The following is a 27,259-nucleotide window of genomic DNA, read 5'->3' on the forward strand; positions in this document are numbered from 1 at the left end:
TTTTTAATTGATCAGAAATCTACCTCCCTTCTCTGTTTCTGTTCCAATATTTTTTGCTTCCATCACATCCAGCATCAGGTCATTGAGATCCTTCAGGTTGTTCTGGTACCTTGGAGCTTGGAGAACTTGCTGTCAGCCTTTTATCCCTGAACATACCGCTGGTTTCTTTCTTCAGGCCTTGCTTTGCTCAATCTGACATTGTAATAGGTCCATGCTGTTTGTATCCTGCACGTTATTAATCAGGCTGATGCAGTGAAAGAGTAGAGCTGGACTTCTGGCTGAGGATAGATTTTTGCTTAGCTTTTGTTTTCTTCAAATCTGTTCTTTAACAGATTTGACATTGTGACCCCTGCCCATCCCCCACATGAGCCATCTGTTGTCGGCCCCCAACCAACATATGTTCCACTCTCCTCTCCTACCCCTCCTCACAGTCCCCCACCCTGCTCTCATGACTATACCCCCCCCACACGAAACCACCACGGTGGGCTTCACGGCTGAACAGGTGAGAAGATAGCTGAAACGTCTCAACCCAAGCAAGGCTGCAGGACCGGATGGTGTCAGTACCAGGGTGCTCAAAGCCTGTGCCCCTCAGCTATGTGGAGTACTTTGCCATGTATTCAACATCAGCCTGGGGCACCGGAGGGTTCCTGTGCTGTGGAAGATGTCCTGCCTCGTCCCTGTGCCGAAGACACCGCGCCACAGCGGCCTCAATGACTACAGACCGGTGGCATTGACCTCCCACATCATGAAGACCCTGGAGAGACTTGTTCTGGAGCTGCTCCGGCCTATGGTTAGGCCACACTTAGATCCCCTCCAGTTCGCCCACCAGCCCCGACTAGGAGTTGAGGATGCCATCGTCTACCTGCTGAACCGTGACTACGCCCACCTGGACAAGCCAGCGAGCACTGTGCGGGTCATGTTTTTTGACTTCTCCAGTGCATTCAACACCATCCTCCCTGCTCTGCTGGGGGGAGAAGCTGACAGCGATGCAGGTGGATGCTTCCCTGATGTCATGGATTCTTGATTACCTGACTGGCAGACCACCGTACGTGTGCTTGCAACACTGTGTGTCTGACAGAGAGATCAGCAGCACCGGGGCTCCACAGGGGACTGTCTTGTCTCCCTTTCTCTTCACCATTTACACCTCAGACTTCAACTACTGCACAGAGTCTTGTTATCTTCAGAAGTTTTCGGATGACTCTGCCATAGTTGGATGCATCAGCAAGCGAGGTGAGGTTGAGTACAGGGCTACGGTAGGAAACTTTGTCACATAGTGTGAGCAGAATTATCTGCAGCTTAATGTGAAAAAGACCAAGGAGCTGGTGGTAGACCTGAGGAGAGCTAAGGTACCGGTGACCCCTGTTTCCATCCAGGGGGTCAGTGTGGACATGGTGGAGGATTACAAATACCTGGGGATACGAATTGACAATAAACTGAACTGGTCTAAGAACACTGAGGCTGTCTACAAGAAGGGTCAGAGCCGTCTCTATTTCCTGCGGAGACTGAGGTCCTTTAACATCTGCTGGACGATGCTGAGGATGTTCTACGAGTCTGTGGTGGCCAGTGCTATCATGTTTGCTGTTGTGTGCTGGGGCAGCAGGCTGAGGGTAGCAGACGCCAACAGAATCAACAAACTCATTCGTAAGGCCAGTGATTTTGTAGGGATGGAACTGAACTCTCTCACAGTGGTGTCTGAAAAGAGGATGCCGTCTAAGTTGCATGCCATCTTGGTCAATGTCTCCCATCCACTACATAATGTACTGGGCACAGGAGTACATTCAGCCAGAGACTCATTCCTCCAAGGTGCAGCACAGAGCGTCACAGGAAGTCATTCCTGCCTGTGGCCATCAAACTTTACAACTCCTTCCTTGGAGGATCAGACACCCTGAGCCGATAGGCTGGTCCTGGACTTATTTCATAATTTACTGGCATAATTTACCTATTACTATTTAACTATTTATGGTTCTATTACTATTTATTATTTATGGTGCAACTGTAATGAAAACCAATTTCCCCTGGGATCAATAAAGTATGACTATGACTAAATTCTGATTTTTGATGTCTTTTGCAAGTATTAACCACAGCTCAGTGCGGAAATGCCGTACATTTCTGAGAGACTACTGGAAGGGAAGAAAATGATGTTCAAGGGTCACTTGTGTAACCTGAGGGAAGATCTGTTAATGCTGGATTATTACCAGAAAATTAACAGTTGAGTTTTGTTTTATGAACGCCTTGGGCTAATGTCTCATTCTTTTAGGTTCGTTGATGAAAAGGTAACAGACAGGTGGCACTTTAAGTACAATTGATCCTTGTTAAGATCTTCTCTGATAAAAATCCTTCAGCTCTCAAAATAAGGTTTTCAAGACTATTTGGATGAAATCTATCTGGTTTACCACTGTTCTGTGCAGACTAAAAATCTAGTCAAGCACTGATTGCCAGTCTCAACAGAAAATTTATATTTCTCCTTGCTTAAATGACTATAAGCATCAACAATCCTGCCTGAAATTGTAGTAGGGGTTCAGTTCCTATGCATCCAACCCTCTAATGCACCAAGACATTTAAATCCTATTTCATTGTGTTTTAACTTCTGTATGTTTCCCTCCATGGGGTAATGTTGCAGCTCTATAAAACCCTGGTTAGACCACACTTGGAATATTGTGTTCTGTTTTGTTTGCCTCAGGAATGACATGGAAGCTTTAAAGCAAATTTACGAGAATGATGCATGGGTTATAAAACATGTCTTATCAGGATGGGTTAAGCGAACTAGGATTTGTTTTTCTCTTTGGAGAGGAGGAGGTTGAGAGGTGACTTGAGAGAGGTGTACAGGATGATAAGAAGCCTAGACCAAGTGGACAGCCACAAACCTTTTCCCAGAATGGTAATGGTTAATACAAGGAGGCATAAATTTGAGGTGTTGGGAGGAAAGTATGGGGGGGATGGTGTCAGAGGCAAGTTTTTACGCAGGTGCATGGAATGTGCTGCTAGATGTGGTGTTCGAGGCAGATATACTGAATTAGAGACATTTAAGAGATTCTTAGAAAAATGGAGGGAAATGTGGGAGGAAAGGATTAGATTGACCTTACTGTAGGTTAATGGGCCAGCACAACATTGAGGGCCGAAGGGACTGTATTGTGCTATACTGATCTGTGGTCCACTGAGTATTTCTGTGTGAGAAGCAAGTGTGTGAATGTTTGGAACAGTCTTCAATGTGATGCTTCTGAGGCTGAATGGAGAGGTACTCTATCTTTGCTGAATAATGGGAACCTGACTGCACTGAAGGTATATGTTATACCTTGTGCAGCAGCAGATATGTTTTCTGCATTGATTAAGGTATGTGATTTAACTTTCTCTGCATGTGGTTTGAACTTTGAACTCTCTGCAAAGATCTTGTACTTCAAGTCTTTGAGGGACAAGCAATAAATGTTCATCTTACTGGTGATGCACGATCATGAAAACTTAATTTAGAGAAAGGTTGGCAAAGGAGTCACTGGACAGAATTGTTTTAACAACGAGCTATATTTATTGTGTAAAGTGTGTGTATGTGTGTGTGTGTGTGTGTACACATACACATATATATTTGTCCTGTCTCGTCCACTTATGGTTTGTTTCGGTAGCCAATCTATCATCAGATGATCCCGGTTCCTCAATCTTTGGTGCGAACCTTGTAAATCTGGGCACTGCCCGAGCCGGCATGACTCTTCTTGTTCTTGTCACTCTCACTGAAGGTTCTTGTGGGCAGGTGTAGTGTAAAAACGAGGGATCCAGCCCAAGTCTCCTACTCGTCTGTCACCATCAGGACTTGAACCGGTGATCCCAGACCCTTTCCAGTGTCGGCCTGCGAAGTTCCCGGTTCTGGTTGGTAGTGAAAAAAAGCAAACTTATTAAGACTGAAGGAGTCAATTTATCTGAAGGCTATGTATCAGATGTACAGGACTGCTACAAATACGAGGAGATCCTGCAGGCACGTGGAAGCCGCAATAAGGCCCACAAGAAGGCTGCAACATCCAAGTATTTCCAAGAGCAAGACAGGTCCTAAAAAGCCAGCTGAATGGGAAGAACAAGATCAGAGCCATCAGCGCATTTGCCCTACCAGTCATCAGATACCCAGTTACAATAGTGTGCTGACCAAGGAATGAACTGGAAGTTGCTGACATCAAGACCCAGAAACTACTAACAATACATGGACGATTCCATCCAAAATCTAATGTCAAGTGACTGTACACCCGCTGGAATAAAGGACAACAGGGACTTAGAAGTGTCAAGGCCACGGCCCTGGGAGAAATGTGAAGCATCCATGAGTATGTCAGGAAGATGGTCCCTAAGGGTGATCTGCTAGGAGAATACCTCAGACAGCAGGCAGGAGATATGGAAATGGAAACAGGTGAGCAGAACCAGTGGACCAGAGGCCACGGCAGGACAAGCCACCGCACAGGATGTACTGTCACCAGATACCAGAGATGGCTGACATAAGAAAGTCCTACCAATGGCGGAAAATGGCAGGCACAGAGGCACTGTTCATGGCTGCACAAGGACAGATGCTGAGCACAAGAGCAATAGAAGCAGGGTTCTATCACACCGGACAAGACCCAAGATGCAGACTGTGCAAGGAATCCGCTGTATCTGTCCAGCACATAGTAGCAGGGTGCAAGATACAGGCAGGGTCAGCATATACTGAGTGGCACAACTAAGCTGCAGGAATTGTGTACAGGAACATCTACGCTGAATGTGGATTGGACACTCCCAAATCCAGAATGGGAAACACCGGAGAAGGTAATGGGAATGACTGAGCAAAGATCCTGTGGGACTTCCGAATACAGACTGATAAGCAGGTACTGGCCAACGAACCAGACATAGTAATACTGGACAAGGAACAGAAGAAAGCAATAGTAATAGATGCAGCAATCCCAAATGACAATAACATCAGGAAGAAAGAATATGAGAAGCTGGAATAATACCAGGGCTTGAAAGAGCCGATAGAAAAATGTGGAAGGTTAAAGTCAGAGTAATCCTGGTGGTGATAGAAGCACTTGGAGCTGTGACACCTGGACTGGGAGAGTGGTTCCAACAAATCCCAAGAACAACATGAGATCTCAGCCCAGAAGAGTGCATTACTAGGAACAGCAAGGATCCTGCACCAAACCCTCAATCTCCCAGACCTCTGGTAGAGGATTGAGATCGAGGGAAAAATACCACCCATAAAGGGCAAGGGTAAAAAAAATCTCTGCAGAAGCTCCCCCCATCCCCACCAGACGGTGATGCAGGTAGTTAGAATGCTCTCCATAGTACATAGAAATCTACGAGCGTTTTAGATGGTATACCAATTCTTCTCAAACTCCTTTTAGCTGCTGTCTTGCTTTCTTTATAGCTGCATTGATATGTTGTTGCCCTCAGTTCAGAGTGACAGACTGAGATGGGGAAGCGTGCTTGTGTGAAGTTTCATCTGGTAGCTAATCACCACTCAGAAGGCTTTTGTTCTATTTCTGCAATGTAACCTTCTTTTACCTTGCAATTAATATGTCTGTAAACTGCTGCCTTCTGTGTTGCTATTGGCTGATGCTAGAAACATTCATTACTTGAACCTGTTGCAGTTACAGGCCTGGACTTTGTTCCTGTCTCATCAGTAGGAGAGAGGCCAAGATTTTTGGAAGCCAGGGATCACGTAAGTGCAGAAAAATTCTCTATGAGGGTGTTAACCCTGATGCAAGGATCATTGGAACTTAAAGGAGGAGAAGGGAGCAGAGGTGTATACAGGAGCTCTCCATGGCAGTTAAAGCTATAATTTTGTTTTGTGCTCTTTAAGTAATTGCACTTTTCTGTTTTTTTTTAATGACATCTTTAATCGCTCCCAAAAGAGAATCAAAAGGATCTTGGGCACAAAAATGATTTCTTTAATTTGGAAGAAATGTTAAAGGGAGTCAGTCCTGCCCCAAGAGTTGGACATACAACTCTTGCATACAGTTGGATCGTACGCGTGCAGTGAGTTTTCAAAATTTTATTTATTTTTCAGTTATTTAGAGATACAGCATGGTAACAGGCCCTCCTGGCCCAATGAGATTGCACAGCCCAATTCCACCCACATGACTAATGAACCTTCTAACCCGCGCGTCTTTGGAAAGTGAGAAGAAACGGGAGCATCTGGAGGAAATCTATGTTGCCACAAGGAGAACATACAAATTCCTTACAAGCAGCAGTGGAATTGAACCAGGTCACTGGTGCAGTAAGAGAGTTAGGCTAACCACCATGCTATTGTGCCAGAATTCTAGAGTCCACGCCAATGTAACTACAACCTGTAAGCAAACCATGAGCTTTGTTGGCGATCTCAGTAGCTCTTGCTGAGAACAAATCTGATCTGAGCTAAGAGTTCAGACTTAATTACGTGGTAAACACAAGAGATTCTGCAGATGCCTGAAGAGGATCTTAGCCCGAAATGTCAACTGTTTATTCCCCACCAGAGATGCTGCCTGACCTGCTGAGTTTCTCTAACTTATTGTGTCTGGCTCTTAATTAAATGGTATTTGGAACGATCTGAACGTCAAGATAAATGTCATTCTCTTTTCATTACATCATAAGGTATTGTGATTTGTTTTGTAAAGATAAGGCAGCTTTTCTCTGCAGATGCTCTCTGTGATGGCAGTGATAGCAATCAGGTGAAATTAACTGCATGCTGGAGGCAGGAAGTTATGCTGGCGATTCATTGTTGTAGTGGGTGGGGATTGGTAAAGTATGGGGAGATGTGAATGACTCAGTGGTTGGTTTTTTAAATCTTACTCAACCCTGAAGAAATTGAGCACAGTTTCCATCTTGTTTTCATCCTGATTTGAATTACATATGACAGTTGTCCACAGAGGACAGATCTTGTTGAGTAAGGACAATGAAAAGATTTATTTACCATCATATATTTTGAGGCTGGGAGCATTGGCCTTTTGTTTGACCAAAAGATCAGAGTTTTAGCACAACTGATCACCCAATGCATTGTCTATGGAAAGTGGACTTTAGTAGGCGAGTGTTATATTGTGTAACTCCAAAACATAAAATTAATTTGAAGAGAAAGGACAGGACCCCAAGAGATGCGAGTCTTAGTTTGTTCTTTACTTCAAATGAGGTGCGCTGTAACATGTGGTTGTGTCACGATGCATGAAGTTCACTTATTTTTACAAATAACCCATAATTAAGAACAAGAATTTAAAAAAAAAACAAGATATTTACAATGTGACTCAAATATTACTAACGTATTAAACACACAACATTAAGGACAAAGGTGCAGCATTAATAAATTAACCAGCTTAAAGTAAGATGCATATGGTACATCCCAAACACGAGGAAATCTGCAGATGCTGGAAATCTGGATGTCCCGATAAAGGGTCTCGGCCCAAAATGTTGACTATTTACTCTTTTTCCATAGATGCTGCCTGGTCTGCTGAGTTCCTCCAGCATTTTTGTGTTTTTTGTGTGTGTTGTGTGTTGCACATGGTATGTGCTGGGTGGAGTATTGCAGCTAAATTATGTGGCAGACCATTGTGGTGGAGTAAATATCTCCAATGCAAATGTCAGGGCTCTGAGTTGGACGTTGTCTTGCATAACGGAGGGGTTAGAGTTTCCTAAACGCACTGCGGCAGCCATACCCACTAGATTTCCCGAAGAACTCATTAGACAAGGAGACTGTCGGATGTTACCAGGATTGAAGCAAGCATGTGTCTCCACATTTCAAGTAATATAGGCTCACCCTTATTACAATTTCCTGCTGCTGAATTGTTATTTGTTAAGACAAATGTTAGTGAGTAACAACCAGGTCTTTATTTGGTATTCATTAATTTAAATAAGGCAGCTATGACTGTAGTGTGATTGTGGAAAGGAGAAAGATCCTGTCGTCCTTGTCCATGTCAGAACCAAATCCAGAGATCGGGCAAAGATGATGACTCTGCTACTGGATTACAAGTTGGTCAAAATTGAAAAGTACACAACAAATGAAGATTAATGCGCAAGTTTAACAAACAATTAGGAAGGCAAACAATACATAGGACATAGCAGCAGAATTAGGCCATCTGGCCCATCGAGTCTGCTCCACTATTCAATCATGGCAAATCCTTTTTTTTAAATCTCCTCCTCAACCCCAACCCCTGTAACCTTTAATGCCATGTCCAATCAAGAACCTATCAATCTCTGCCTTAAATACACCCAAAGACCTGGCCTCCACAGCTGCATGTGGCAACAAATTGCACAAATTCACCACCCTCCAACTAAAGAAATTTATTTGCATCTCTGCCCCTCTATCCTGAGTCTGTGCCCTCTTGTCCTAGACTCTCCCACCATTGGAAACATCTTTTTTCACACTTACTCTGTCTAGGCCTTACAATATTCAAAAGGTTTCAATGAGATCCACCCTCATCCTTCTGAATTCCAGCGAGTACTGACCCACAGCCATCAAACATTCCTCGCGTGATAACCCTTTCATTTCTGGAATCATCCTTTTGAACATCTCCTAGGCCCTCTCCAATGCCAGCACATCTTTTCTAAGATGATGGGCCAAAAACTGTTCACAATACTCAAGGTGAGGCTTCACCAGTGCCTCATAAAGCCTTAACATCACATCCTTGTTCTTGTATTTGAAACCTCTTGAAATGAATGCTAACATGGCATTTGCCTTCTTCACCACCAACTCAACCTGCAAGTTGACCTTCAGGGTATTCTGCACAAGGACTCCCTTGTCCCTTTGCATCTCAGATGGTCTTTACATTGGCCTTTACTGGAAGAAGATTTGAGTGCAAGCATAAAGATGCCTTGCTATAGGAACTTAGTAAGACTGCACCTGGAATATTGTGTACAGATGTGGGCTTCCTATCTGAGACAGGATATATTTGCAGTGGAGGTCAGTTGTCAAAGATTCACTGAAGCAATTCTTGATATGGGAGATTTGTGCCTCAGGAAGAAGTTGAGTAGACCGGGTTTATCCTTTCTTGAACTTAGAGAAAGAGAGCTGATCTTTGGGACATGATAGGTCCTGAGAGGATAGATGCAGGAATGAGGTTTCCTCCTGGCTGGAGTTTCCCCCAGACTGGACAACAGGACTCAAAATAAGGAATTGGCCATACAGCATTGAGATGAACAGTAGCTTCTTCATTCAGTTGTTTGTGACTCTTTGGAATTCACTATCTAGAATGTTTGTGGAAGCAGTGTTGCTATGCATATTCAAGATAGTAAACAATTATTTTTCTTAAGATAGGAAATTGTAGAACATGGGGATAGTGGAGAAAAGTGATGCAAATGTATTGGTTCCAATAATTCACTTCGGCTTCTGTTCCTTGTATAGTTATGCATACTCGAAGCTGCCAGAGCTCTTTTGCGTTGAATGTGCCGCAATGACTTCACTTACTTTTGCTTGTAACATATACATGTGTTGTTTTTGCACTGAGAAATGAAAGCTGTTATGCAACATGGTATTTTGTTCCAAAGTATTTATTAACATCACCATTATTAACATTATTAACATCAGTGAGTTGATCAGAGGGCAGGTGGAGTGGCTAGAGCTGTCACTTCTGTAGCAAACTTAATCCTGTTTGCTGAAAAAAAAACGTGCATTGAAAGAGCAGAAGTGAAATAAATTGCATTCACTTCTCAAACACGTACAAATCTCAGCAAAAGATTTACAAGAGTGTGGTCACCAAATTTGAATGGCAAATCATCTCCACTCACCCTTGGAATTATTCTTCAATTGTTAACTGAATAACAATCGCCTTGTTATTCAGTTTTGGTCGTGGAGCAGAAGGAGTAGAAATGCTCATTTGGGCCATGTGAGGAAACGAGGGGTCTCCCAAACTCTTTTGACCCATTTATCCTGGGACAGGATTTGAGCCGCTGTGTTTGTAACCGAGCAAACCATTGCCTATCACTGGTTGGCTTTGACTTCATTTTCTAGTGACTTTGCCTCTAAGCTGAAGGACTCCCAGACGAAGACTTGAGTTGAGAAATCTAGGTTAGTGCATTGGTTTTTCTGGAGAAGTGCTGGACTGTCAGAAATGCTAACTTTCAGCTGAGATGTTAAAGCAAGCCACCGTTTATCGACTTAAGTGGGTTTAAAGTACCTGATTATTTAGAGGGGCGGAAAAAAGGTGAGTATTTCCCCCAGTTTTTTGATTGACATTTAAATCTCAAGAAATACCTTTGTTATATCACTACTGTGGTGCTCAAATTGGCTGCTATGGTTTTCTCTATATTATACCATAACCAACACTTCAAAAGGTACATTGTGTGGAAGAGGATTTGGGAGGTTCCAAAAGGGAATAAGCAACATTTTATAAATACAAAGTTCTTTTCTTGCTAACTCCTTGGCCATTATGGCTGTTATTTGCCAGTCACTTGATAGTCCACTGCTGAATACGCTAACTGTTCCTTGACCACTTTCCTTGTGTAGTTATCAGTAGTAAATTACAAAATAACTACCGATGGACCCTGGACATTTCAGAGATGTGTTTTTGGGGGGGGAGTGGGGAACAGTATGGATCCTTTGGCAGAAATGGCAGAACAAGTCATGGCTTGGAAAGAGGTGTTTTTAAAAATTTGGCAGTTACAAAATAAATAACTTGCGTTTCCTTTCCCATTGCAGTTGAATAAATAAATCTTTATAACACAAGTTTTCAAATTCTCTACATAAGCAAAATGCAACACAGGTACTCTATTCAACCCACTCTGTCTTACCCTAAGCCAGGATGTCTTTCAATCAGTAGAAAACTTGGGAACCATTTGCCCTTGGAGCCTCGCCTCTGAAAAGAAGGTCCCAAGTTAATATTACAACTGAACTTTAAATCTTACTGCAAGGAAAAACATAACTAAACTTATGCATAAGCAAAGGATGCTTTCTAAACCAAAGCAAAGCTTATATTTTGTGTGTGTGTATATTTTGTGTGTATGTATTATTTTTTGTGCTGCTTCAGGTTATGTGCAAGTGGTGCTTTGCTGAGTTCTCTTTGAACCAAAGAATGAACGAGCCTTCATTGCCCTTCTGAGAGACATCTATGGTGGTATGTCATCAGGGACCCCCACCACCAGGTCACGGTCTCTCCTCGCTGTTGCAATCAGGAAGAAGGTACAGGAGCATCGGGATTCACACACCAGGTTCAGGACCAGTTATTACCCCTCAACTATCAGGTTCTAGAACCAGAGGGGATAACTTCACTCAACTTCACTTGCCCCATCACTGAACTATTCCCACAAGCTATGGACTCATTTTCAAGGACTCTTCATCTCATGTTCTTGATATTTATTGTTTTTTCTTTCCTTTTAAAAAATTTATTACTGGTGTGTTGGCGTGTGGCCAAGTGGTTAAGACGTCGGTCTAGTGATCTGAAGGTCACTAGTTCGAGCCTCAGTTGAGGCAGCGTGTTGTGTCCTTGAGCAAGGCACTTAACCACACATTGTTCTGCAATGACACTAGTGCCAAGCTGTATCAGCCCTAGTGCCCTTCTCTTGCACGACATCGGTGGCATGGAGAGGGGAGACTTGCAGCATGGGCAACTGCCGGTCTTCCATACAACCTTGCCCAGGCCTGCGCCCTGGAAACCTTCCAAGGCACAAATCCATGGTCTCACGAGACTAGCGGATGCCTATTATTTATTACTGGTATTTCTAATTTTTCTGTTGTATTTGTGCAGTTTTTTGTCTTTTGCACACTGGTTGTCCACCCTGTCTTTCATTGATTCTATTATGGTTATTGGGTTTACTGAGTATGCCCACAAGGAAACGAATCTCAGGCTTCTATATGGTGACATATATGTACTTTAAACTTCGAGAATGACCAGACTAGCTCAAGCTGACAATAAGTGTAATAGCCATGGGTTAAAACAGTGGTGTGCAGTAGAGCTTCTCTGAACACGCAATATATCAAACCTTCAAGTGGATGGGCTATAGCAGTAGAGGGACGCACTGGGTTCGACTCCTGTATCTAATAAAGTGGCCACTGAGTGTATCTTGCCACAATTATGGGCTGACTCGCTCTTTCAAGTTTCTACCTCACCACTATTGTGGCCTGAAAATGGAATTGCAAACATGGGTAACCAACAAAAATATGAGGCTTAGAACAATACATCCAGTCAAGATGTTTGCATTTTCCTAAATCGCATGGGTTCTTCCTCCCGCATTGCTTTTCTCACCTTGTGTTCGTAAAGGCGCTTCTGAAATGATGTTTTAACTACTGCATCAATACAGCTGCCTGATTAAATACCTTGTTATAATGTCACAATGAACTCCATGCCATAATATAAAACAATATAAATTGTTTTTCCTCTCTAATTGGAAGTTGTGGTCATTACATGAGTCATGTGCATGGGTGGCTGTAGATCTTGGCACTTTCATGAATTGTTTCTTGGCTCGATGAGACTGAATTAGTTGTAAATCAGGTGGTTCGAGTGAAAATATTAGAATGTTTCCAGTCTTTGGATCTCCTTGCCCATTTGTTGGAACCCTGATTCTGAGTGGTTTGTTTTTATCCCACATCGTGAAGACGTGAGTTGGTAGTTTAATTGCCCACTAAATTGCCCCAATGCGTATGAGTGGTAAAATCTGAGGGAAGTTGATAGGAACATGTGGAGAACTGGTTATGGGCAAAATTAGTGGAGGGAATGAAACTGCTGTGAGAGCTGGCATAGGTTGCCACGTGGAAGTATGGACCAGAATCATGTCGAGGACAATTTGGGTTGAATAAACATGCCAGCATTACTCATTTCAGAAAAGTACATTTTTTAAAAAAAAGTATGAATTCTTTTTATTGGTTGTCTATCGTATCCGACGATGATGGAAACCTGTGTGGAAGAGTTTTTAAAGTGGAATAACTATTGCACTGGGTGGTTCCATTCTCTCAGCCTTGGAAGTCTGGGTACAGAGTACAAGTAGTTGTTACAACTGGAATCTTCCTTAGTTGCACATGTATGACCATGACTTCCTCTGTGCCTTGTCATGCTCTCTGCTCTCCACAAAGAATTGCAAAATTGCTTTCTGACTTACATATAGTTCCCACTGGATATTTGGCTCTCACATGTGGTTCCAAATAGCTGTTAGCATGCAATCACAGCCACACCCTATTATACACACAAAAAATGCTGGAGAACGCAACAGGCCAGGCAGCATCTATAGGGAGAGGTACAGTCAAATCTCTTACTATCTCTTCTTTCAGTTAGTCCTGACGAAGGGTCTCGCCAGAAACGTCGACTGTACCTCTTCCTATAGATGCTGCCTCGCCTTCTGCGTTCACCAGCATTTTTTGTGTGTTTTACTTGAAATTCCAGCATCTGCAGATTTCCTCGTGTTTGCACACCCTGTTATACTGCTTTGTCAGGCAGACTAAACCAGGCGAGAGTAACCAGTGGGCCTCATATCCTGGTGACACAGGGAATGAGGTATACTGCTGCAGAATCTTTTCATTCTCAAGGTAAACATTTCACAGGTTAAACAAAACTACTTTTTGAAATATGGTAGCTGTTGTAATGGAGGGAGATGTAGCAGCAAATAGGAGATACAGTAGATGTGGTGTACTTGGATTTTCAAAAGGCCTTTGACAAGGTGCCACACATGAGGCTGCTGAGCAAGATAAGAGCCCATGGAATTACATGAAAGTTACTAGCATGGGTTGAGCATTAGCTGATCGTCAGAAAACGGAAAGTGGGAATAAGCGGATTCTATTCTAGCTGGCTGCTGGTTACCTGTGGAGTTCCACAAGGGTTGGTGTTGGGACCACTGCTTTTTACAATGTATGTCAGTGACTTGGGCTGTGGGATTAATGGATTTCTGGCCAAATTTGCCAATGATACAAAGATAAGGTGGGGGAGCAGGTAGTGTTGAAGAAACAGAGAGCTCAGATAGTTCAGGGGAATGGGCAAAGAAGTGACAAATGAAATACAATGTTGGAAAGTGTATGGTCATGTATTTTGGTGGAAGAAATAAGTGGGCAGACTATTATTTAGATGGAGGGAGAATTCAAAATGCAGAGATGCAAAGGAACTTGGAGTATTGTGCGCAGTTTTGGGCTCCTTATTTTAGAAAGGATATACTGACATTGGAGAGAGTTCAGAGAAGAGTCCCGGGAATGATTCCAGGAATGAAAGGGTTACTGTATGAGGAACATTTGGCAGCTCTTGGGCTGTATTCCCTGGAGTTCAGGAGAATGAGGGGAGAATCTCATAGAAAGATTCCGAATGTTAAAAGGCCTGAACAGATTAGACATGGCAAAGTTATTTCCCATGGTAGGGGAGTCTAGGACAAGAGGACACGACTTCAGGATTGAAGGATGTCCATTTAGAACAGAGATGCGGAGAAATTACTTTAGTCAGAGGGTGGTAAATCTGTGGAATTTGTTGCCACGAGCAGCTGTGGAGGCCAAGTCATTGGGTGCATTTAAGGCAGAGATAGATAGGTTCTTGATTAGCCAGGGCATCAAAGGGTATGGGGAGAAGGCAGGGGAGTGGGGATGACTTGAAGAATTGGGTCAACCTATGATTGAATGGTGGAGCAGACTCGATAGACCAAATGGCCTACTTCTGCTCCTATATCTTGTGGTCTTATGGTCTAAGTACACAAGTGGGTTTGTTATTACAAATACTGATTCATATTCACTGATGTTTAACATGAGGAATAAATTTAGGGAGCTTCTATGCACTGAGCAGACAGATATGAAATGTTTAATAATGTACTCTGAAAGATCACTTTTGTGCAGTGCTGCTGTCCTTACAACTGTGAAAAGGCTTTATGATTATTTCTGGCTGTAATATACCTTATGATTCAAAGCAGAAGATGAAGGGTTCTTGATTAGTAAGGGCATCAAAGGATATGAGGTGAAGGCAGGAGAATGGGGTTAAGAGGGATAATAAATCAGCAATGATTGAATGGCAGAGCAGACTTGATGGGCTGAATAGCCTAATTCTGTTCCTATGTCTTATGGTGAGTCATCAAAGGGACTTAGAATATTTTTATTTAAATTTGCTATTTTTACATACCCTGTACTTTGTGGATTATTTAGTTTTTGTTGGCGTGTGGCCAAGTGGTTAAGGCGTCGGTCTAGTGATCTGAAGGTTGCTAGTTCGAGCTTCAGCTGAAGCAACGTGTTGTGTCCTTGAGCAAGGCACTTAACCACACATTGATCTGCGGCGACACCAGTGCCAAGTTGTATCGGGCCCTAGTGCCCCTCCCATGGACAACATCAGTGGCATGGAGAGGGGAGACTTGCAGCATGGGCAACTGCTGGTCTTCCATACAACCTTGCCCAGGCCTGTGCCCTGGAAACCTTCCAAGGTGCAAATCCATGGTCTCATGAGACTAACGGATGCCTGTATATAAAGTTTTTGTTAATCACAGTATTACATTAATCTCCACTTCTTTTAAGTAGAAGAAGTTAATGGGCAATCTGTTTTTTTTTAAGACATCTTGTATTCTGGTCCTACTTTGGATCCTGTGGGAATCCTTAATCCCCTGTTGGTCTCCTGAATATGACCAGAATTTCAAGGCAAGCTGAGATTTTTCCTTCCCTGGAGTTTTAACTGCAAATAGAACAGCCAGTTCAAATGTAGTGTCCCAATCAATCCATTCTGTTTCTGGTTAGAGCTGTACTGCTTGCAGCTTAGTATCGTTATTAAACATGTTTAAAAGTCAGTACAATTGTTGCATTACATGAGCTGCATCAAAGAATGCTTCTACATCAGAAAATCCATCCTAATTTGATTGCGAGAGCTCTTTCAATATGCCATCTCCTGCAATAAACTTCTACATTTTGTAGCCTTTGTAATGAGATGGTATTGAAGTTTTTTGCTCATCTCTTTCAGGCATCCACATTGGAGGACAGAGATGGGGAACAGAAGATTGTTCAAGGTTTTCCAGGCACGTCCTTTATTCCACTTCCCCACCAACCAATCAAATGGCCTGTTTTGGAATTTGACTAAGTCTTTTGCATGGGGTTGATGGATTTGTAATGTTCTTACTGCTATTCCGCCCCCCCCTACCACTTGCCCTCCTTGATGGGGAGATAATAGCATTCAAAATTGCCACAGATAGCTAAGGCTGACAGTTAGCACATGTCTGTGGTTAATCCAATAGGGGATTTCAGGGAGAAAGTAAGACTGACCCATGTGCCTGAATATTTCTAATACTTGACACTCAGGTCACGCCAGTCCGTTTTCAGCTCGGACCATGTGGGGATCTCCTGTGGTTTAGTGGGCTGAGGCCAATTTTAAATTAAACTTCATAAATTGAAAGGGCATTTTTGAGGAATAAATGTAAAATGAGCAGAGAAATGTGTGCTTCTTAACTCTTTCAGTGACACTTCTCTCTTGAATAACCATAGAGATATTCCCAGGAGGGTGCTTGGAGTTTGGGCTGCTTTCAGTTTGTAGCTCAGTCCTGTGCTGAGACCTCTGCTACCGCTGATTGCAGATTCAAGTTGTTTTGTCGTTTCTCTGGCATTTCCAGCCAATCCAACTGCACAATGACATTCCAGTCACCCTCTGAGCACGCAGTGAGTGCTTCCCATGTGTGAGCAGGCTTGGAAATGACTGGCTTAATTGGTCCGCTGGACAATGCACTTTAACGGCATGTCATCTTCAATTTTGGGGGCACTGCGAAAGATTTGCATCTAATTCATAATGTATTTATGATGATTAAAATAGGCATTCTTCAAGTGTCAGCACTTGTTAGACTCTGTGTGACCTTATGACAGTGGACGTGGTCAATGTTTCCATGATTTAATGCTCTGTTAGTAAACTTACTATTTCTTGCAAGTGGAGTTCTTTCCCTGTCTTAATTTACTTGAACCTTCTTAGGAATTTGCACTGAATTGCTTAGACTTTAGTCATCTTCTGAGCTGAGTATGATTGTATTCTGGCTTTTTGGAAAGCTTTGTGCAGTCAAAGTTGGATATTAAGTAAAGTTGTGTGAGTCATTAGCCGATCGCTCCCTATCTATCCTCCTTTCTCAACTTGTGCACATTAGCTTGTTGTTTTAATTTGGAGAGCAAAAATTTCAGGAGTGATTTTCTTAAAACAAAATATTTCTTCCCCAGTTTTTCCAGCGATCACTGCTATCCCTTTAAGTAAATTGTGTTTGTACTGCACATCTCAGTTGACATTCCTCTCAATTTAAAAAAAGTTGGATGACCTGTTTAAAATGAGAAACTTGAAGCAAAGCCAGAAAATAACGGACCCATGCGAAGTGATTTGGCATCAGTAAGGTAAATAGGCAAGTTAGAATCTTGAATTAAAAATTTTAAATATTCCAAGTGCCCATAAGGTCAGATAGCATTTAAGGTGATTAAAGTTGATGTTTTCGATTAATGAACTCTCATCGAGTCATACAGCATTGACAACTGGTCCAAGCCAATCAAGATGTTCATCTAAGCCAGCCTCATTTGCCCATATTAGATCTCTATCACTCTAACCTATCTATGTATCAGTCCAAATACCTTTATCAATGGTCTTTTCTCATCCATGGCAGCTAATTTCATATACTGACCACACTCTGGATGAAAAGTTGCTCCTCTATTTCCCAGTAAATAGTTTCCCTCTCACCTTATTACCCTCTAGTTCCTCATTGGCCAGCCCTGGGAAGATGACCATGTGCACATTCACCCTGTCCATGTCCTCCATAATCTTATGAACTTGTGTAAGATCACTCTGCACAACTTCTCTCCATAAGTTTCTTCTGCACACTTCCTAGCTTAATGACATTTTTCCTATGGCAGGGTGGCCAACATAGAACACAATATTCCAAATGCAGCCTCTCTAAAGTTACAATTGAGACATGCCAACATCTCTCCTCAGTGCCATGACTGAAGGACAGAGTGATAAAAGCTTTTTTCACCACCGTATCTACCTGTGATACTGCTTTCAGGGAAGCATGTTCTTGTATTCCTAGGACTCTCTGTCCGACAGCACTCTCCGGGGCCCTACCATTGACCGTGAAAGTACTTCCCTTGCTTGTCTACCCACAAAACACCATCTCACAATTATCCCAATTAAACTCCATTTTTGCCTGTCATTGGCCTCTTTCCCATCTCATTAAGATTCTTCCCAAACCTGATTGCCATTTCGCTGTTAATAATGCCACCTATCTTGTTGTCATCAACAAACTTACTAACCATGCCTTGTACACTTTCATTCAGATCATTGTTATGGATGAAAAGTAGCACTGACCGCTGCAGAATTCCACTGGTCATGAGCCTCAAGTCTGAAAACAACCTTTCGCCATCACCCTCTGCTTCCTACCACCAAGCCAATTGTGTTTCCAATTAACTAGCTCTCCCTGGATCTCATGCAAGCTAACATATCTTTCAGAACCTTGTTAAGTGCCTTACTGAAGAACATGTAGAACGTCTGCTGCTCTGCCCTAATTGTCTTCTTGGTTACTTCTTCCAAAAGTTCAATCGAATTCTTGAGACATGATCTCTCACATGAAAAGCTGTGTTGAATGTCCCTAACCAACTCCTGTCTTTTCCTCAGAAACCTCATTGGCCTATTGTTTTGGATGTAGTTGGCAATGCAAGACATTCAGAGGACTGGAAACCAAGTTCTGAAAATATAACAAAATAATATTATGTACTGTAAATTTAACAATTATTGGAAAGCAAATATTTAGTCATATATTTGAACAATCTGCAGTTGTCTTACATCAGCCTAAAGAGTTCCATTGAGATTTTGTTTTCTCATTAACCCTCTCATTAACCTTTCCAAGAAGAATGTAATCACTCAAAATAAGAATTTAGATTTATAGATTGCCTTTAACTGAATAAGCAGTTTCCTGCTGAGGTGTCTATATTTAAATGTGTCGGCTAATTTGTGTAGAGCAAGTAGTGTGAAAACAAAAGAAATGTTTCAATTTTGTTAAAATGCCGAAACATTTTAATTCTAATTCCCTTTCGTTGTCTGAAATGTCGGTTCATGGATTCCTCTTGTGCCAAGATGAGGCCACCCTCAGGTTGGAGGAGTAATAACTTATATTCTGTCTGGGTAACTTCCAACCTAATGGCATGATTATTGATTTCTCCTTCTGGTTAAAAAAAAAATCCCTCCCACTCCCCCTTCCTCTATTCCCCACTCTTGCCTTTTACCTCTTCTCACCTGCCTAACTTCTCCCAGGTCCCCTCCTTTTTCCCTTTCTCCTATGGTCCACTCTCCTGTCGGAAGCAGGTTCCTTCTTCTCCAGTCCTTGACCTTTCCAATACACTTGGCTTCACCTGTCACCTTTCAGCTAGCCTCCTTCCCCTCCCCCCCCATCTTTTTGTTCTGCTATATTCCCCCTTCATTCTCAGTCTTGAAGAAGGGCCTTGGCTCGAAATGTCGACTGCTTATTCATTTCCATAGACGTTGCCTGACCTGCTAAGCATTTTGAGTGTGTTGCTCTGGATTTCTAGAATCTGCAGACTTTCTCATATTTATGATCAGATTTTGAGGTCAATCCAAGCCCTGCTGCTCGCGTGCTTGAAAATAACCCCAGCAAACCCTGTTGCGTTAGGATGATCTTCACCTGAATCAAGTTGGGACCAGTTGAGCCGGATACGTCTTTACACTAATTAGTGGAAGTGATGGGAAATTTGGAATGTTAAGGAGAAGGGACAAAATGATGGGTACAAAAGTGAAAGGGGTATTGATAACCAGGGTCCCTGAGGAGGAGATGTACCAGGAAAACATAAGAGGATGCTTCCAATACAAACAATACGATTATAAAGGCAAAGCTGAAGACTCTGCCTGCCTGCTTAGAGGTCTCAAAATAACACAGATAAGTTTACAGCATAAATTGAAATGAAAAAGGGCAAAATAAAAAAAAGGAAGCATAGTCCTGATAAAGGCAGCAGAGAAAAGGATGCTGGCTGTGAAAATCAATAAGCAGAATCATTTTGGTGGTCCTCGGTGATTTGATACAAACAATGCACTTACAGTATACTTCAGTGTACACGTGACAAATAAAGCTGATGTTTTCCTTTAAAAAAGCAAAGGCCATTGAATCTATAAACAGGGTCCTCAAAGATTCAAAGGTACTCTTAAACCTCAGGGTACAACTGTACTGGCATAAGTTGGTGTCGGACTTGAGAAGCTTGGCTAACAACTGCAGAATTAATACATAATTTGCAGAAGATGTACTCCCTCCTGAAGCACAAAAATCCACCAGGAAAAGTGGTCCTACTGTGGCTGACGCGAGAAGTTAAAAACAATATGAGATGGAAAGAAAAGGTTTATTATGTTGAATTAACTTTGAGGGTAGGGAAAATTCAGACCCGAATTAAGAAGGACAAAGTAATTGATTTTAAAAATAGGGAAGGCTGACTGGAATAAGCCCATATCAAGAAATATTAAATTAGCATCCCAAAGTAGTGGTGAAGTGGAAGATCAAAAATGTCTCAGTGAAGACATGAGAACTTAAGTGGCCCACTTCTGTTACATCTTAATGTCCTTCTTGAAACAGATATAGGCTTTAGTTCACTATCTGTATTTTACACACTGGAGCTTCAATAACACAGTTTTCCAGGTACTCTACTGGAGTATTGGCAGAAGTATTATTCCAAGGATTGAACCCAGACGATTTGATTTAGACAGTGATATGACTAAGATTAGAAGCTGAATAAGCTGGCTTAAATCGAACCTCAGCAAATGCAAAATGCTAGGAAAGAAATGTTTTCGGTAGAAATACTCAAAGGGTCAAGAGCACTTCTCCTAAGGAAACATCATCAAGTTGGCATATTAACTCTGTCTCCACAGATGTTGGCTGACCTACTGAGCATTCCCATCCCGTCTAACTTTAAACTCTATATTGTTTTACACATTACTTTAAATACTTTTGCCCCAAGGGAGCTGACTGTCTGGTAGAATTTTTCTTGTATAGTTCATGCTCATACCACGTACTGATGAGATGGCCAGGTGAGTTTTAGCTGCTCCAGTGTGGTGACTGGAAAGTTATTATTACTTGGTTTCACCTGATATATTTTTTAAACCCTTATTTTCCTTCTTCCCTTTAACCTGTATAGAACAATGGACAAGAGCTGCTTCTTGTCTGTGGGATACTGGCTCAGGCTTTGTACTGCTGCACCTTCAGCCACACATTTCCTCTTGTGGACAGTGCCCGTAAATCTAGCAGGAAATAAATTACTCACGAAAGAAGAATTGTCTCGTAGAGTGCAGCGATCAGGAATCATGAGTTGCGTCATACTTTTTTATAACCAAGTTAATTGAGTCAAGAACTCTTGACAAAGTTGAGTGCTAAGATAGTAGTTAAAATTATGGCAACAGATGTGTTTAAAAAGGAAAATTGGCCTTACAGTGTGACTGATTGCTGTGTGAGGCCTTTGGCAACCAAAGATCTGTATATTCTGCCCAGCCTACTAATGCTGTGAGGGGGAATTTGGATTTCACAAATGCTTTACAGAATACCTGTATTTTTGGCAAGAAAATTGTTAATTCTGGGAATACTGGGTCGCAACAGAACTCTGGTTGAAAAGCTATTTCCTGCAAACAGAACATTTTCGCTCTGAAATAGTTGAGCTGAATATTGGTTGAGAAAAATGACCCCTAATAATAATAATAAGACCATAAGACACAGGAGCAGAATTAGGCGATTCAGCCCATTGAGTCTGCTCTGCCATTCCGTTATGGGTGATTTATTATTCCTCTCAACCCCTTCTCCAGCCTTCTCCCAGTAACCTCTTATGCTCTTACTAATCCGGAACCTAACAACTTGTGCTTTAAGTATACCTGATGACTTGGTAATGATAGTCTCATCTGTGGCAATGAATTCCATAGACTCACCACCCTCTAGCTAAAGAAATTCCTCCTCATCTTTGTTCTAAAGCAGGGATGCCCAGTTTGGGGCCATGGACCCCCTGCTTACTGGTATTGGTCCATGGCCTAAAAAAGACAGAGAACCCCTATTCTAAAGGTACATCATACTCTGAGGCTGTTCACTCTGGTTCCACACCCCTCCTCCTCCCCCCGCCCCCCACTATTGCAAACATCCTCTACCTAGGCCTCATTCACCAAGGAAGTCCTCTGCAGCTTCAGGTGCACTAAGGATGCAATTAAGTAATGTTGTGCTCTGAAATTTGATTATATAATCGTTCCTCAATGCAGTGATGTTAGAAGTACAGACTTGACATGTTCCAAATAGATAACAAATTGTCAAGATGTTACTGTGTTGTTTGATTACACCACACATTGTACAATAGCTGAAGCTACTTAATGACATACTATTATCTTGTATCTTAAAATTATCCTGAACATCAGCTGTTTATGTTTACTGCCTTTGGTTCTCTACTTATTAACACATTCAGGACAGTACAAATAATTTGCTCAGAAACAGAATAATTAGTGCAGAGTTATACCTGTTGAAAGCAGTATAATTAATAGAAATTCAAATCTTTAAGCTTATTATATTATTCCTATGTGCAATAATGTGCAAAGGTCTTCAGCATCTGTATATAAATATATAAAATATAGATATATAGATTTTTTTGTGTGTGCCATACTCTGCAAGACCACTTTTTTATTTCAAGTGGTTGTCCTGGAGGAAAGATTCTGTGAGTGGTCCCCCACGTCCTTCTCACAGCGCACTTTTCTTTTTACGAGGCCGAGTTGCGAGCTCGACACTCAACCCGACACGGATGGAAAGCGTGCCTGTGAAGATATATGGATATATAGATATAAATATATATACTGCAGTAATTTTATGTATTGCACTGTACTGCTGCAGCAAAAAAAACACAGATTTTGTGATGTATGTGAGAGATGATAAATCTGATTTTGATATGGGTCTCTATTGTGGACTGAAAGTGGGAAGGAAGGAGGCAGAGGGGAATCATAATTGCGAAAAGGGGAAGGGAAAGGGGAGGGAGATCTTGTAATGATCAATAAATCAATTGTTTGGAAATCAAATGACCATGCCTGGTGTCTCAGGGCCGGGTGTGACCGCACCCCCGCACCACCCCCCCCCACGCAACTGGCACTGTACCATACCCCTCTACAGTGTTCCATCCTCACCACTCCCAACAACTTTTGTTTCCACCAGTTTTGCAAACTCTCTCTCCTGACTAAAGGCCTTCAGCAAAATAAGTTTAAACCATTATTGCAAAATAAAAATGATAACATTCAAATACAGAATTTAAATGCAGTTTATTCCAAGAGTGGAGCAAGCCAGTAAACTTGCTCAATGTCTTTTTTGCCTTTTGCCAATTCAATATTTGTTCAGCAGTTACACTCATGGAATCAGAGGCTGCATGTGTCATGTCAATCTGGCTGACATTTCACTGTAGCACTGTAGCATTGAAGAGCTTATTTTGGAATGGAAGTTAAGGCAAGGTCCTGTCTAGTCCATTCAGGGACAGTAAAAGATTCCACAGTGTTATTGGAAAAGCATGGACATCTTCCATTTTCTTGAGGCAGGATTGCTGACAGCTTCCTCAATGCTCTCCTCTCCATTTTAGGGGAAAGGTGGTAATAAGCACTCACCATAGATCCAGTAACCCTGTTCCCTCCACCCATTTCTGCAGATTCCACTATCCTCCCAGTTTCGCCATCTCCATTCTGATGAATCATTATTCATGATCTGTATTCTTTTTTTTCTTCAATGAAGGCTTCTCCAACATAGTTGAGAGGATTGAGAATTGTAGTGAGCCATGTCCTATATATTTAATCTCACCCTTTCTAGATATTTATTAAGGCTCTTGCTTTCGCCTCCATAATTAATGGATTGTCTTCACTGATTCCAGTACCTCCAGTGGTTTCCATCTGTCCTCTTCAGACATTCTGTTAGTGTATTCATGCTGGCTGCATTATTTCACTCTACATCTCCACCAATAGCTTCTAGATTCCTAAGCAATATACCACAGAACTGCAGGAAATGTAACCCTCTCCCTTCTCACTATCCTTGACTCTAAGCCAGTACCATTGACGGAGGGGTCCTTGGACCCCAGTTTGGGAACCCCTGCTCTGAGCAAGCTCTTCCAGTTACCTTTTGTTAACATTTGGTTATACTGGATTCGCTGCTCACAATGTGTTTGCTTTCAAGTTAGCGAGATGTCCGTATGTGTGCGGTTTCTTGGTAACATGACTCTGCTTGGTTCAGAAGCATGACTCTGGGCTTTGGGAGAGACAGCACCTGATTCTGCAGTCACTTCAGTTGGAGTTGATTCAATATTATCACACAGACCAAGGTACAGTGAAGAGCTTGTCTTACGTATCGTTCATACAGATGAATTCATTACACAGTGCATTGAGGTAGAACGAGGTAAAATGATAACAGAACACAGAATAAAGTGGTGCAGCCACAGAGAAGGTGCGGTGCCTGTAATCAGGAAGTTGAAAGATCATTGTGAGAGCAAGAGTCCAACGGATTGTATTAGGAAACCATTTAATCGTCTTATAACAGAAGGATAGAAGCCGTCCTTGAGCTGGTGGGTGATGTTTTCAGGTTTATCTATCTTCTGCATGATGGAAGAGCAGCACAGAGAGAATGGGGTGAGGTCTTTGATTCTGTTGGAGACTTTACTCAGGCAGTGAGAAGTATAGACAGAGTCCGTGGATGGGAAGCTGCTTTTCGTGATGTGCCAAGCTGTGTCCACAGCTCTGCCTTCCATTGTGCTCCAATGAACCCTATCATGTAATCCAAGGTGAGGCACTCCTTGACCTTCCAGACTCAACGTTGAGTTTTCCGACTTCAGATGATGGGCACTATGTGGTTTTATGACTGTATTTCAGGTGTCAAAGAGTCAAGCATTAAAATTAGTACTTTGATCATATTTATTTAAACCCCTCTTAATAATGATGAACTGATTTTTTTTAAAACTTGGAAGGCTTGGAAATTTTTGAATTTTATGCCATATTCTCCTCATTTTCCTTCATGTCAGGCATACTGTTCACTGCTCAGCTTTGGTGGTTCCTGTTAAAATGATCTAACCCCTGGAACCCCCACAGATAGCTTGAAAGTGATACCCTTCTCTAGAATTGTTTTTTTTTACTGATCTCATGAATGCTTAAAACCCTGGAGACCTCTTTGTCAGCCTATGATATAGATCCTGTCATTCATGTACTTTGTCACTTGAAAAGATATCATTGACAATTTTGAGACTACTCTCCAGCTAAAGAACCATGGATAAGGCAACCTGTTTGCAACGATGCTTTGAAGACGATAGAGGAATCTTGTTATCCCTTAAGACCAGAAACGTGATCCTGTTCTTGCCAAATCTATCAATGTTTTTTTTTGAGAATGAATGTTTTGGTTAGTACGACAAATTCAAATTCATCTCTAGTATTGCATTTTCCACTTGTGCTCATAATCAAAGGCATCACCTTCAGCACTCCGAAGACAATGAAGTGTTAAACACGGTTGCATGTATTTTTAATAAATGGCTCTCCATAAATTAAGCCTCAGAATGCACAACTTGTTTTAGTTGGAAGAAAGATTGACCAATTGATTGTGTCTGATCAAATGCAAGATAGGAAATTTTACATTGGGACTTATAAAGCAGACTGATTGAAGTCTTTGTGCTTTATAGATGTTTTTACCACGGGCAAAATGGGCATGGTGGAAAGGTAGGTGAAGGCTATTTAGGAAATATAAACTGTATGCTGGAGAATCTTCTGTGTTTTATGAATCTATTTATGCTCCTTTCTCTGCTGTAGAAATCACTGACACATATATATGTATGGGGGAAAAAGATCAATGCTATGTAGATGAAATTCAGCTTAACCTGAAATAGATCAATGTGTGTGGCTTTAAAGAACACCCTTTAAAGACCTTCCTAGCAGCCTCTTACCTGGACCACCTGGCTGCAGTCTGACGAATGTCCATGCAGATGGAACATGAATCTTGTGGACACTATTGCTCAGCAAGCTGCCTAGGACCCTCATATTCCTAAGGAGCATTCTCTTACCCGCTCTTATCATTACAGCTTCCATTTGTTCCAGTGCAATGTTTCCCATGAGCTGGCACACTGTGGTTTGCTCGGTGGCAAGTCCCTTTTAGAGATGGCTTCAGGGATTAAATCTGCTGGAATAAATACCAGCAGCTGCAGGAGCTTCCATACGATTGATAGAGGAATGCCATGTTGAAACTGATGTTCTGTGGTATTATTTGTTACAGCATGCTGTTCATTTCAAATAGTGCGGATCTAGGGAAATGAGGGTTAATAACTCCTGATTGTACCGCATGTAGAAAGGACTGGGGTGAAAATAAGGCTGTAAATTAATTTTTCATATTGAATGATGGTTGACATCATTCAAGAGCACCTGAAGTTTGGAGGAAAATAAGGAGCCTCAACAAAAACTCAGGAGTCAAATTTGCCAATAGGTGCTACGCTGCTCAGAAGTTTTGCAATTGGGCGAAGAAGTTCTCTACTGCACAACATTGACAAGGTGGAATTTCTTTAGCCAGAGAGCGGTGGGTCTGTGGAATTCCTTGCCACAGGTGGCTGTGGAGGCCAAGTCATTGGGTTTATTTAAGGCAGAGGTTATTAGATTCTTGATTAGCTAGGGCACGAAGATATACAGGGAGAAGGCAGGAACACTGAGGCTGAGAGGAAAATGAATCAGCCATGATGAAATGGTGGAACAGTCTCAATGGGCCAAGTGGCCTAATTCTGCTCCTATATCTTATGATCTTATTTTATTTAATGTTAAGGTTGCTGTACAAATAAATTTAGTCCTTGCATAACGACGTTCAGATTTGGATCCAAATTCAGATGAGTTTATTGTCATGTACAGGGTGCAGTGAAACTTTTTATTTGTGTGAGTTCACAGAGTAAACAGTATACATGATAATAATAAATCGAACACATAAATCCAGTGACAGTCACAACACAAGGTTCAAAAACAGTAGTGCAATCAGAGGTAGTACAAAGAGAAATGATCCAGGGACAATAACAGAACAAGTGAGAGGGAATTAAATGTCCAAGTTCAAAGTAAACTTCTATCAAAGTATAAATATGTCACCTTTTACAACCCTGAGATTCATTTTTTCTTGCAAGCATACTCAATAAATCCGGAGAATAGTAACCATAACAGAGTCAATGAAAACATGCCCCAACTTGGCGTTCAACTAATGTGCAGAAGATAACAAACTGTGCAAGTACAAGAAGAAAGAAATAGAAATTAATAAATAAATGAGCAATAAAATATTGAGAACATGAGATGAAGAGTCCATGAAAATGAGTCTTTTGGTTGTGGAAACATTTCAATGATGGGGCAAGTGAAGTTGAATGAAGTTATTCCTTTTGGTTCAACAAAGCCTGATGGTTGGGAGAACATGGCTG

General features: G+C 41.8%; 1 long non-coding RNA gene across 2 annotated transcripts in view; it reads left to right on the plus strand.

The window, feature by feature from the left end:
• Window positions 1–27,259, plus strand: part of LOC140187272 (uncharacterized) — a 264,955-nt gene that overhangs the window by 128,725 nt on the left and 108,971 nt on the right. The window contains exon 2 of one of the 2 annotated variants that reach the window (XR_011883045.1): window positions 15,801–15,855. The exons of the other annotated variant lie outside the window; for it this stretch is intronic. This is a non-coding gene — a long non-coding RNA (uncharacterized lncRNA). The remainder of the gene's footprint in view (window positions 1–15,800; window positions 15,856–27,259) is intronic. 2 annotated transcript variants of the gene reach the window in all.

Source organism: Mobula birostris, chromosome 24, assembly GCF_030028105.1.
Source record: "Mobula birostris isolate sMobBir1 chromosome 24, sMobBir1.hap1, whole genome shotgun sequence".
In the NCBI taxonomy this organism is placed as follows: domain Eukaryota; kingdom Metazoa; phylum Chordata; class Chondrichthyes; order Myliobatiformes; family Myliobatidae; genus Mobula; species Mobula birostris.